General features: G+C 35.4%; 1 pseudogene; it reads left to right on the top strand.

Moving 5' to 3' along the window:
- LOC107739699 (patatin-like phospholipase domain-containing protein 7) overlaps nt 1–11,219 on the top strand; it is a 32,883-nt pseudogene that overhangs the window by 11,338 nt on the left and 10,326 nt on the right.

Raw genomic sequence — 11,219 nt, 5'->3', positions numbered from 1 at the left:
ACCTTTTGTAATAGTTATGCATGAGTCCCTCAGTTGTCCTCAGTGTGAAAATATGGATCTCAAAATCATACAGTCAATGTTGGAAAGGGTTCAAATATGCAGAAGATGCTGGAAAACCAAAGAATGTGCAGGAGCTGGAGGATTTTTCAGTAGAACAGCAGGCAGTTGAACTGCTCAGGACCAACAAGGGACTCATGAACAACTTTCACAAAATATAAAAACAGTCGTGGATCATCCAGGAAATGACACATAGGTCATTTTTATAAGTTCAGTTATTATTTTGTCTTGTGGAGTATATGTAAACATCTGTTATGTGAAATAGCTTATTCAGGACAGTACTAAATAAAAAATAACATGCAATTTTCATGATCCTTCTTATTTTGTTTAAATTATTAACATTTTGCACATTCTGCAAGGGGTATGTATACTTATGTGCACAACAGTGTATATATATGTAACGTTACACAAACATGACAGTTTGGTAGGCATAGGTATCTCGGTTTTGACATCACGGTTTGTTATGGTTTCTGTACAGCAGGAGGAAAAAACTAAACTTTTTTTTTTTTTTAATTAAACAATGGTTTACTGAACAAATCACTTTTTCTTTAAATAAATTCAATTACAATTAAAATTTTCTTAGGGATAAAGATCTACCTCAGCTTCCGCTCTGAACTATATGGAACCATTTTACATTAAGGTTACAATTAACAACAGAGCCCAAAATTAAATTACTATTTATTTTTAACTATAATAATCAAATTTCAAATTAAAAATCTGTATGCAAACATGTAAATTTCACATAATGCAGTTTTTAAATTAACTTCTAAATTATACAATTTCTATTTGTTGTTGAAATATAATCATTTACACAGTGGCTGTCATAACTTGTTTCAAAAAAGATTTATTTAAACATACATTAAATAATCAAGACATCACTAATAGGTAAAGTAAAATATAATGAAGTATATAGTCTAATATTTCTCAAAAGGCTCTTCACTAGACTTCATTACACTAGCAAATAATGAGCTGTAGACACTGATGACTTACCTGAGGTACATGAAATGCTACGTGACGTTTCGTTTATTAGCTGTTTTATTGACGTCTTTCCGCAATTGAAACACTGAGCGATTACATGAGATGTTCATTCATGTTTATTTCGCGTTAAAACTAGAAGTAAAGACTAACGGTCCTTGCACACTGAGTCTGAAATTTTCGTATGCGTTTTTAAGTTTTTTTCGTATTCGTCATCCTGTCCTATCAAAATGCTTGCTACGGATGCGAAAACACAGGAAATCGAACCTGATCCGAATTTTTTGGCAGTGTGTAAACGTGATTGACACAACGTGAGGTCGTTTTTATTTTTTAACGTGCGAAAATATCGGACGAGAATTGACTCTGTGTGCAAAGACCTTAAAAAGGGATGATCGCGCTCTGCGCTGCCGTAAGAACTGAGGCTTCTATACAGCGATCTGTTGCACCACCTCAAAGAGCACCAAAACGGCATGTATTGTCTGAATTTCCTGAAAAAATGGAATGATTACACAATGATACAAAAATGGAATGGTACACATGCGTACCGAACCGAATACATGTACCGTTACACCCCTGTTTAAAAAGGCTGTGAGTGTACCATTTTAAGTGTGAAAAGGCAACTAATAAAATAGTGTTTTGTTCGGTTAAGTATCTTAGTGGTTCTAGATCTGGGCTGCTAATGGAAATGTTATGGGTTCGAACCCCACAGCAACTGATTTATGAACAATCACCATAATTTCCTTGATTAACCTCTGGTTACTTCACCTGTTGTGTCCCTGCAATAAATTCTCTGTAGGTCACTTTGAATAAGAAGTGTCAGCTAAATGGCAAATGAGTAATTAAATTTAGTGCCCTCCCCTAAATTTGTTATATTATCTTTCTGTATGTGTGTCTTTTAGGATGGCACAGAGCCTGTGGTGAAGGACGTGTTGCCCGGGGACAGCGTTCACAGTCTGCTCAGCATTCTAGACATCATTACAGTAAGTTCTCTGTCTGCCTTCCTGACGACTTATCCAGCTCCAGTGCACTGAGATTAATTTTGGATCTTCCCATTTCCTCCAGGGTTATCCTGCTCCCTATAAAACTGTGTTTGCTCGTGCGGCGGTCAGGTCTACCATATTGCGTCTGCCTGCCTCAGCTTTCCAGTCAGTGTTTGAGAAATACCCAGAGACGCTAGTGAGAGTCATACAGGTACAGAGGGGCTTGAAAGGGTCCCGCATGGCTGTCTGTATCAATGTGACCTCTGTCTTACTGAACATCTGTCTCAACCACACTGTAATAATGGCCCATATTCTACACTTTTTAAAAAAAATTTAAATCAGGTTTTTTTTTCTCTACAAAGTCCACTTTTAAAGTTCACAAAGGTTTTTTTCCCCCGATGTATCTTTAAAGCTCTATTTGAAAGTAAAATACACACCGTGGTTCTTCAGGGCGACCAAGTAACTGAATACTAGGGCTCCCCAAAAAAAAACAAATATGGAAAAATTAAGCCAATAATTATTTTCATGCTATGACTAGTAGCCGTTATATGGCCTATATTAAAATTCAGTAGTACTACATATAAATTATTGTTGTTATTATTATTAATATTAACATTGGTGATAGTAATATTACAATCAAAATTCTATACAATTAAACTAAATAAATTAAAACTAAAGAAAACATGAAAAGCTAAAATGGTGGTCATAAAGTCATTTTAAATGTTACTTGTCAATTTAGGCATCACAACTTTTATATAATATACAGTATGAAAAATTCATTTTAATATTATCTAAAGATTGCATTTAACAGTATTATTAAATTAGTAGTGCTTTTAACATTTTAACGAGCGTTAGATGACTGAAAAGGTAATCTAAATGTTAAATTGGAGGAAATTAGCACAATTAAACATCCAATATTGCCTGATACGGGTAAATAAAGAATAATATTAATATAATATGTAATGTTGATGGTTACTGATGCAGTTAAAGTGACTATTTTTGTATATTTTACATTCTTCATCAATAGTCTGGCTGTGTAGGGAACATAGTGATGTGAAAAGTTAGACTGTCTACATTGCATATCAAACATCTTTAGTTCAAAAGAGCAAAAAAGTCCTGTTTTTTTTCATGATATGGCTCATTTTACTGCATAGACACTGGCATATTATTTGTGAGACCGCATACTGTTATTTACAGAAATAAGCATAGTAATTTACATGAATGACAGTGTTAATTTGTGGCTTGTTTCTGTCTGTTTAGATAATCATGGTGCGTCTGCAGAGAGTCACTTTCCTGGCACTTCACAACTACCTGGGACTGACGACCGAGCTTTTCAATCAGGTTGGAGAAAGAGTACATGCGTACATCTCAGCATTATTACTTTTAGGATCACACACACACACGCACTCTATCACTTCTAAAATATGTGCTTTCCTCACACACACTCTGTGTTATTTCATGCTACGTTAACCCCCATCGGCATAATCACTTCTGTGCTGGAGCCGTAAAACACAGCTAGATTGAATAACATGGATCATAAGACCACGGCTTTCATTTAAAGGACACCGATTTTAACACCCTCTGGGTAGAAATCTCCCATCAGCCATCACTGCATGTCACAGCACAACCCTACACACACGTAACTCTCCCCTCATAGCGCGGACAGGCTGAGGGAGTTGTTTTCCGTTTTGATTTAAGAAATACTTTTGGCTTGTACTGTGAATTTGAGTGCTCTCCCATCGGCTATAAATACAATTTAGTCCCAACAGCAGGCAAGGTTACGTGACAACACAGCATAAACTCAGTGCAGTTCTCTCATTTATCGTTTTGTGATGATCTGCTTACCTGGGTTCTATTTTTCAAAAAAAGCAAGTGATGAGTTTTAAGTGTAAAAATTATTGAGGTTTAATGGTAAATAAGGATGTTGAAAACTAAAAAAAAACAACTAATATTAGATTTTTCCAATGTTATAGTTATATTCCTGTTTGTTTCATGCACTTTTTAAAGTATATTTGGCAAAAGTTATGACTTCAATTTAAGTCAAGCTTTTGTATGGCTTTAGAAGACTTGAAATATAGTGCCAAAGTCATTAAAACCAATTAAATGATACTTTTATAGTCTTTTTGGAAACTGTTTGGTCATTTTGGATTAGCAAATTACAAGTTTCTAAAAAAAATAAAAATAAAATGAATCAACCTCAACACAAAAATTAAGTGACCCACAAATCATTATTATGAGTAATTAAGAGTCTATGGTTTTTAACTAGTTCGGAGTTGTTTGAGTTGATCTTTCTGTGGAGAAAGACATCATACAGTCAATGGCTGTTACTTTAGACCAGTAAAATTGTTTTATGTGTCCTAGATGCTTGTAAGTGTCTATTCTTAAGATTGTGTTTGTGTAGGAGAGACAAGCAGTGCCGCTGTTTGCGGTCAACAGTGTGCTCACTGAGGGGAGTCCCAGTAGACTCCCACGCAGACCCCACTTGCAGACACAAACAGAAGACGAGCACCTGCAGGGCTCCGGAGAGAACTTGACAGACTCAGGTTGTTTTTCGTCTATTCTTTTGAGTTTGTTCTTTGCAGTTAATGCAGTCCAAATAGTTCACAAATTGCTCTGAAGTGTGTGTGTGTATACACATACATTTAAATTAAATTAAATTTATGCATTTAGCAGACGCTTTTATCCAAAGCGACTTACAGTGCATTCAGGCTATACATTTTTTATCAGTATGTGTGTTCCCTGGGAATTGAACCCACAACCTTTGTGCTGCTAACGCAATGCTCTACCACTGAGCCACAGGAACCTACATGCATGCATACATACATACACGCTCACACACACATATATATATGTATATGTTATATTTAATTTAAAGGAGACATATTATGCCCCTTTTTACAATATGTAATATAAGTCTCTGGTGTCCCCAGAATGTGTCTGTGAAGTTTCAGCTCAAAATACCCCACAGATCATTTATTATATCATTTCGAAAATGCCTATTTTGAGTGAGAGCAGAAACGCACTGTTTTTCGGTATTTTAGATCTGTGTGGCAGCAGCAATATACAGTAAATAAATCAATTAATCCTCTGCTCTGTTGTCTCCTCTGAGGCTGGGACTGCAAATAGTGTTCTGTGCTCGTCTGTGCAGCCAAAGACAGAACAGTTAGCATGTTTTGCTCAAACTTTCGTCATGGCATTAGAACTGGAACACCGTTGTCGCTTGCGAAAACACAACAACGGCACCGTGGGTGTAAACTTACAGATTAAGGGGCGGTAATATTATAATGAGATCCCTTTGCCACGTCACCAAGGGAGCGAAATCAGACGTGCTCGTTTTTTCAGACGCTTGCAGAAAAAGGCTTACCAAAACAAAGTTACTGGGTTAATCTTTTTCAGGTTTCCTTGGTTGGTAGATGCACCGGGGACCTGATTATAGCACTTAAAACCTGGAAAAGTCAGATTTTCATGATATGTCACCTTTAATTTAATTCAGTAATAAATCCTCCATAAATGTTTCTTGAGCACTAAATCTGCATATTAGAAAAAGTATAAGCAATTAAGCATTTTTATTTTATATTATATATTTTTTACAATAATATTTCACAATATTACTTACTGTTTTTACTGTGTTTTTGATTAAATAAATGCAGCCTTGGTGAGCATAACACAGACATTCAAATACATTATAAAAACCATACCATCTTACAATCCAAGATGAGAACCCTTTAAAAAAAAGACTTTCCCTGAGTAAAAAAAGAAAAACGTAAACAAAAAACAAAACTTTGCATTTGCAATATTGACTTTATATATGAATATTTTTGCTTCTAGTGTTTTTGTCAGATTTTACTTTCAATCTAAAGACCGTTTTCCTGAAGTCAGAAGGAGCTTTTTTCACAAAAATACAGATTTACAGGAATATTGTTTATGGCTGTTTTGAGAGTGATATAAATGTCTCATCACTTAGATGGAGGACAAGCTGGTTCATATGAAAACACGTCCACGGTCGCGCGGAGGTCTCGCTCGGTCTCGATGCCTGTAGAGAGCTCAGGTAACAGATAACCTACCATCTGTCTATCCACTCTTACTCACTCCACACAGAAATGACACCTCTAGTACTAAAGTCTGCAAACTAGATCTGGTTTCTATGTGTTCGTGTGCAGGAGTGGCAGGAAATGACCTGGACATGACTTATGAACGGGCCCGAGTCACCATAGATGACCCTCCATCCAGTTCTGTCATTCACAAGGTTTTTTTTTTCTCCACCATTTCATCTCTCTCTCTCATCCTAAAGATCTCTACATATTAAAAAACAAATGATCTTGATGATGTTTTATGTTCTTCAGTCGATTTTGAAGAAGAGTGTGACCATGCAGCACGCTCCGTCTGCTATGATTCACTACACAGACAATGCACCACACTCTGACGTTCCTCCTAGTAAAGTGGGCGCCATTTTCCAGGCCGCCAAGAAGGATCTGCTGGGGATTATTCAGCTGCAGGTCAAAATACATCTCCATTAGTGGGATGAGAGTTCATGGTTTATGTATGTTTGGATTGATTTATGTGTTTGTGATTCATATTTTTTTATTGGGCTCTGTGTGTCCAGGACCCCAGTTTGCTGGAGGGCAGAGTAACGCTCCATCAAGTTAAAGCTGGATCTATTGTAGCTCACCAAGGAGATCAGGTCAGACATCACACAGAAAATGCATATGAAATGGCTCAAAACCCAGTGAGCTGAATGGCTGTTTGAGCCTATATTTGTTCACATACAACTTCCTAACCAAAATAGTGACTGATTTAGGATGCTTTGCATTAACATAGGATTACATAAGGATGCATTCAAGAAAAGGTATCTTAGAAGGGGGCATAATATTGTTGCCTAATATGACGTCAACTTTTGCTTCAGGTGACGACCTGTGATGCCCAAAAATGCCGTCTAAACTGGCAGCTCACTAGATTTTAAAACCTAGCCAGTGAGAATAGCTAGACATTTCAATGGATTTCTAATATGTTACTCTGTCCAAATGATTTGCTTGACTGTGTGTGGGTGTGTGTCCCTCAGGATGTAAGTGTGCAGTTTGTGATCTCGGGCACGTTGCATGTTCACCAGAGGATGATTGACCGAGAGGTGGACACGTGTCTGTTCGTGGCTCACCCAGGAGAGCTGGTGGGTCAGCTGGCCGTTTTGACGGGTGAGCCACTTATCTTCTCCGTACGGGCACATCGGGACTGCAGCTTCCTGTCCATCTCGAAAACACACTTCTATGAGTAGGTTTTCAGTCCACATTTCTAATGTTAGTCTGGATTTTTTTGTCTCTCTAATCTGACATAACACTAATATTGAATAGTTTGGTGTCAATAAGATTTTTTCAAGTAAATGCTGTTCTATTGAACTCTCTATTTAAAAATTATCCAGAAATAAATGTATTACAGTTTCCATAAAATATTAAGCAGCACAACCGTTTTCAACTGTGACAATAATAAGAAATGTTTTTGAGCCCCAAATTAGCATTTTAAAATGATTTCTGAAGGATCATGTGACACTGAAGACATTGAAGCTGAAAATTCAGCTTTGCAGATTCACAATGATAAACTGCAAAATATATTAAAATAGACAACAGTTATTTAAAATTGTAATAATAAAAAATCCACCCTTTGTCAGCATAATAGCCTTCTTTGAAAAAAAAAAAAAATCTTACTGACCCCAAACTTTTAAATGGTCTGTCTGACTGATATGTAAAATGATCCATTAATTGATATAGCCATAATAGACTGTTATAGAAAATAAAAACTTACGGTCAGATAATTGCTCTATAACTGCTGTATAGAAAGCACAGAAGAAATTAGCAGGAATTTAATCAGAATTTCTTTCTGGCCACAAGTAAAAAGTCCTTTATGTCCAATGATTTTCTTTATAATTGGCCAATTTCTGTGCATGTGAAATGAGTATCACCTGCACCCAGATACAGTAGAATAATACATAGAATTTTACTTGTTGACATTGGCAGGCAAATAATGAACATAAACTCACTCTGGTTGCTGGTTTTAATGGTTCTCCAGCTGACATGTTGATTCGCTCCCATATTTACGTGTGTGTTGTCAGGATCATGCGAGCTGAGCCTTCGGTGGTGCTGAATGTGGCTCATACAGTTGTAAGAAGGATGTCACCTTTCGTCAGACAGATTGATTTTGCCCTTGACTGGATGGCTGTGGAGGCGGGCAGAGCTGTCTACAGGTCCACTTCATTTCCTCACATATTTACTGGCTACATTTTTTTCACCCTATTTATTTTCTCTCAACCTTCAACCTCTTTTTTAGTATAAATAAGTAGTTAGTGTGATGCTTGGCCAAATGTAACCTAATTAGCAGGTATTAATTTTGTACTATTTCAGCTGCATACAGTTGCAGAAAATCTTACAATGAAGACCAACTTTTTATTTACTCCCTTAGTTTTGAAATTATACAGTACCATTCAAAAGTTTTTTTTTTTTTGAAGGATGGCATGAAATTAATCAAAAGTCACATTGAAGACGTTTATTATGTTACAAAAGATTTCTATTTCAAATAAATGATGTTCTTTTGAATTTTCTATTCATCAAAAAATCCTGAAAAATATCATGGTTTCCACAAAAAAAAAAGTAAATTCGAAGGATCATGTGAAATTGAAGACTGGAGCAATGGCTGCTAAAAATTCAGCTTTGCCATCACAGTAATAAGTTACATTTTAAAATATATTAAAAATATAAAACAGTTTTTTTATTGTAATAATATTTTGCAATTCAAGTGCTTTTACTGTATTTTTAATCAAATTAATGCAGCCTTGCTGAATGTAAGAGACTTTAAAAAAAAAAAAGTACTTATCTTAAACTTTTGAACAGTAGTGTACATTCGATAAGCACCTATAAGTGTGTCATTTGCATGTCCTCATAGTTTTGGCCGTGTAGTGTATATATTAATATGTCCTTCATAATAGTTTTTGGCACTCCTGAGAGGAGCTCCCAGATAAACTCTATTGTTATGATATTTTTCTCTCCTCTTTTCCTATGCCTCCTCTGTAAGAGATTTGGACCGAATACAATCTAATAAACTTGGCGATTTCCTTTTTTTCTTCTGCCCCTCTGGCTGAGACAGATAAGCTTCCTCAGCATTTCATAAATCTTCTATGATATACGACCTCATCCTTTCTCTCTCTTTTTCTCTCTCAGGCAGGATGATAAGTCTGACAGTACTTTTATAGTGCTCAGCGGCCGCCTGCGTTCCGTCATCATGAAGGAGGATGGGAAAAAGGAGCTGACTGGAGAGTACGGTAGAGGAGATCTCATTGGAGTGGTGAGCTATTCCACGTGCACAACATATATTGTAATACAATAACTTCTTCAAATTTATTCCTATCTCTCTCCTATTTAGCTCCTTTATTACCATAAAAGCATTTATATTTAATCGAGGTTCTAAAGAGCTGTATTGTCACCAGTCAGCATCCGAGATCAGTTTTCATGATTGTACCTTGAGTTTCATAACCTTTCATAACTTTAGATTTTTCTATGATGACTCAAAGATGAATCAGATATTGTTCCGTGTTACATAATGCTGCATTTGTACTATATAGAAAGTGGCCCTATTGTATGTGCAGCATCTCCTAGAATAGCTTTGGTGACATTTGCAAGGGTTGATGTATTCAGTCAATTTGTGCCACCTAATCAGGTGTGTATCAGAGAAAATAAACTCAGTATCTCCCAGGAGATCCCTCTCTCTCGTCATTCATAATGTTTTATTGTGATTGGCTGATGCCTTTTGCGTCTCTGTGGTGATGTCTATGCTGCTAAGAATACCTGTCCATGTTGATGCCATGGTTACATTGCTGGGAGAACAGTGGTGGTTCATTGTCCATGGACGTGAGTGATGTGAATGAAGGCCTGATTTGTAGATCCAAATTTAGTCTGAATCTACGTCATGGAGTTTTATTGGTGCTGATCTTTGCTCTTGTGTGAGCAAAATTATCTTGTCTTAGTAACATAGCCTAAATATATGTCTAAATAGGGAGATAAATGATAATTCTCTCATTATTAAACCTGTATGATTTTCTTTTTGGTGAATAACATGTTTCAGTATGTTCCTTGCTGAAAGTAGTTGTATGACTAGGATTTTAAAAATCATATAGCGTTATTTTAGTATTATTTATGTACTATTATTTATTACTATTTATTAATATTTTGAACTAGCTTTTATTTATTTTTTTGTTTTAGTTTTCATTTTTAATTTTAGTGTAAGATTTAGTAATGTTTTTGTGATTTCTTTTTCTTAATATATAGCTTTTAATTTATTTAATTTATTTAATTTTAGTAATTCTACTATTTCAACCTGAACTATTGTGGTTAATAGCCAAGGCAACAATTTTTGTTTCAATTTTTTTTTTTAGTTTAAGCTTTTCATGTAAAAATGTTTACTTAATTTTATTTCAGATTTATTACACTTTTATTACAAACAATTTTGTAATAAAAGAGTTTCTATGAACAGTAATTTTATGTTTTTGTTTTTTTATATATAAAGCTTTTAATATATTTTCATTTCAGTTTCAGTTTTAGTAATTTTACTACTTCAAACTGAACTATTTATCGTTTAAACTTTGTGTAATATTTTTACTTTATTTTATTTTAGATTTAATACAAAAATGTTTAATAGTTAAAATTTAATAACAACGCTAGAGTCATATGAGCCACCCTATTTTTTGGAATGAAATGTCCCTTTTAAGGTTCTTCACAACAAATATGTGTTAAAAATATTTTTTAAAAGAATATTAAAAAGATTATTTTTAGTTTTTCTGATGTAATTGCTTCAAAGTCAATCAATGCATTGTGTTTTCATGTATTATTTTGTGTATGTGTGTGTGAATGCAGGTGGAGGCTCTGACCCATCAGAACAGAGCAACTACTGTTCATGCTGTTCGGGACTCAGAACTGGCTAAACTACCTGAGGGCGCTCTCAGTTCCATCAAGAGGAAATTCCCACAGGTATGTCAGCCGCACTGCATTTGCTTTATAACCAGAAACTACAGTGATGAGAGTTTCTATGGGCTCTCTGTACCTGTATACAGTCAGTTTTGTTTTCTTTATTTGATCTCATTAGGTAGTCACAAGGCTCATTCACCTGCTTGGACAGAAGATCCTCCAGCAAGTTAATGGACCTTTGACAGGTGTGTGTGTGTGTGTGTGT

The sequence above is a fragment of the Sinocyclocheilus rhinocerous genome, unplaced genomic scaffold (genome assembly GCF_001515625.1).
Source record: "Sinocyclocheilus rhinocerous isolate Xijiao unplaced genomic scaffold, SAMN03320098_v1.1 scaffold585, whole genome shotgun sequence".
In the NCBI taxonomy this organism is placed as follows: Eukaryota; Metazoa; Chordata; class Actinopteri; order Cypriniformes; family Cyprinidae; genus Sinocyclocheilus; species Sinocyclocheilus rhinocerous.
Note: the sequence above shows the minus strand (reverse complement) of the source record. Positions and strands in the feature narration are given on the sequence as shown.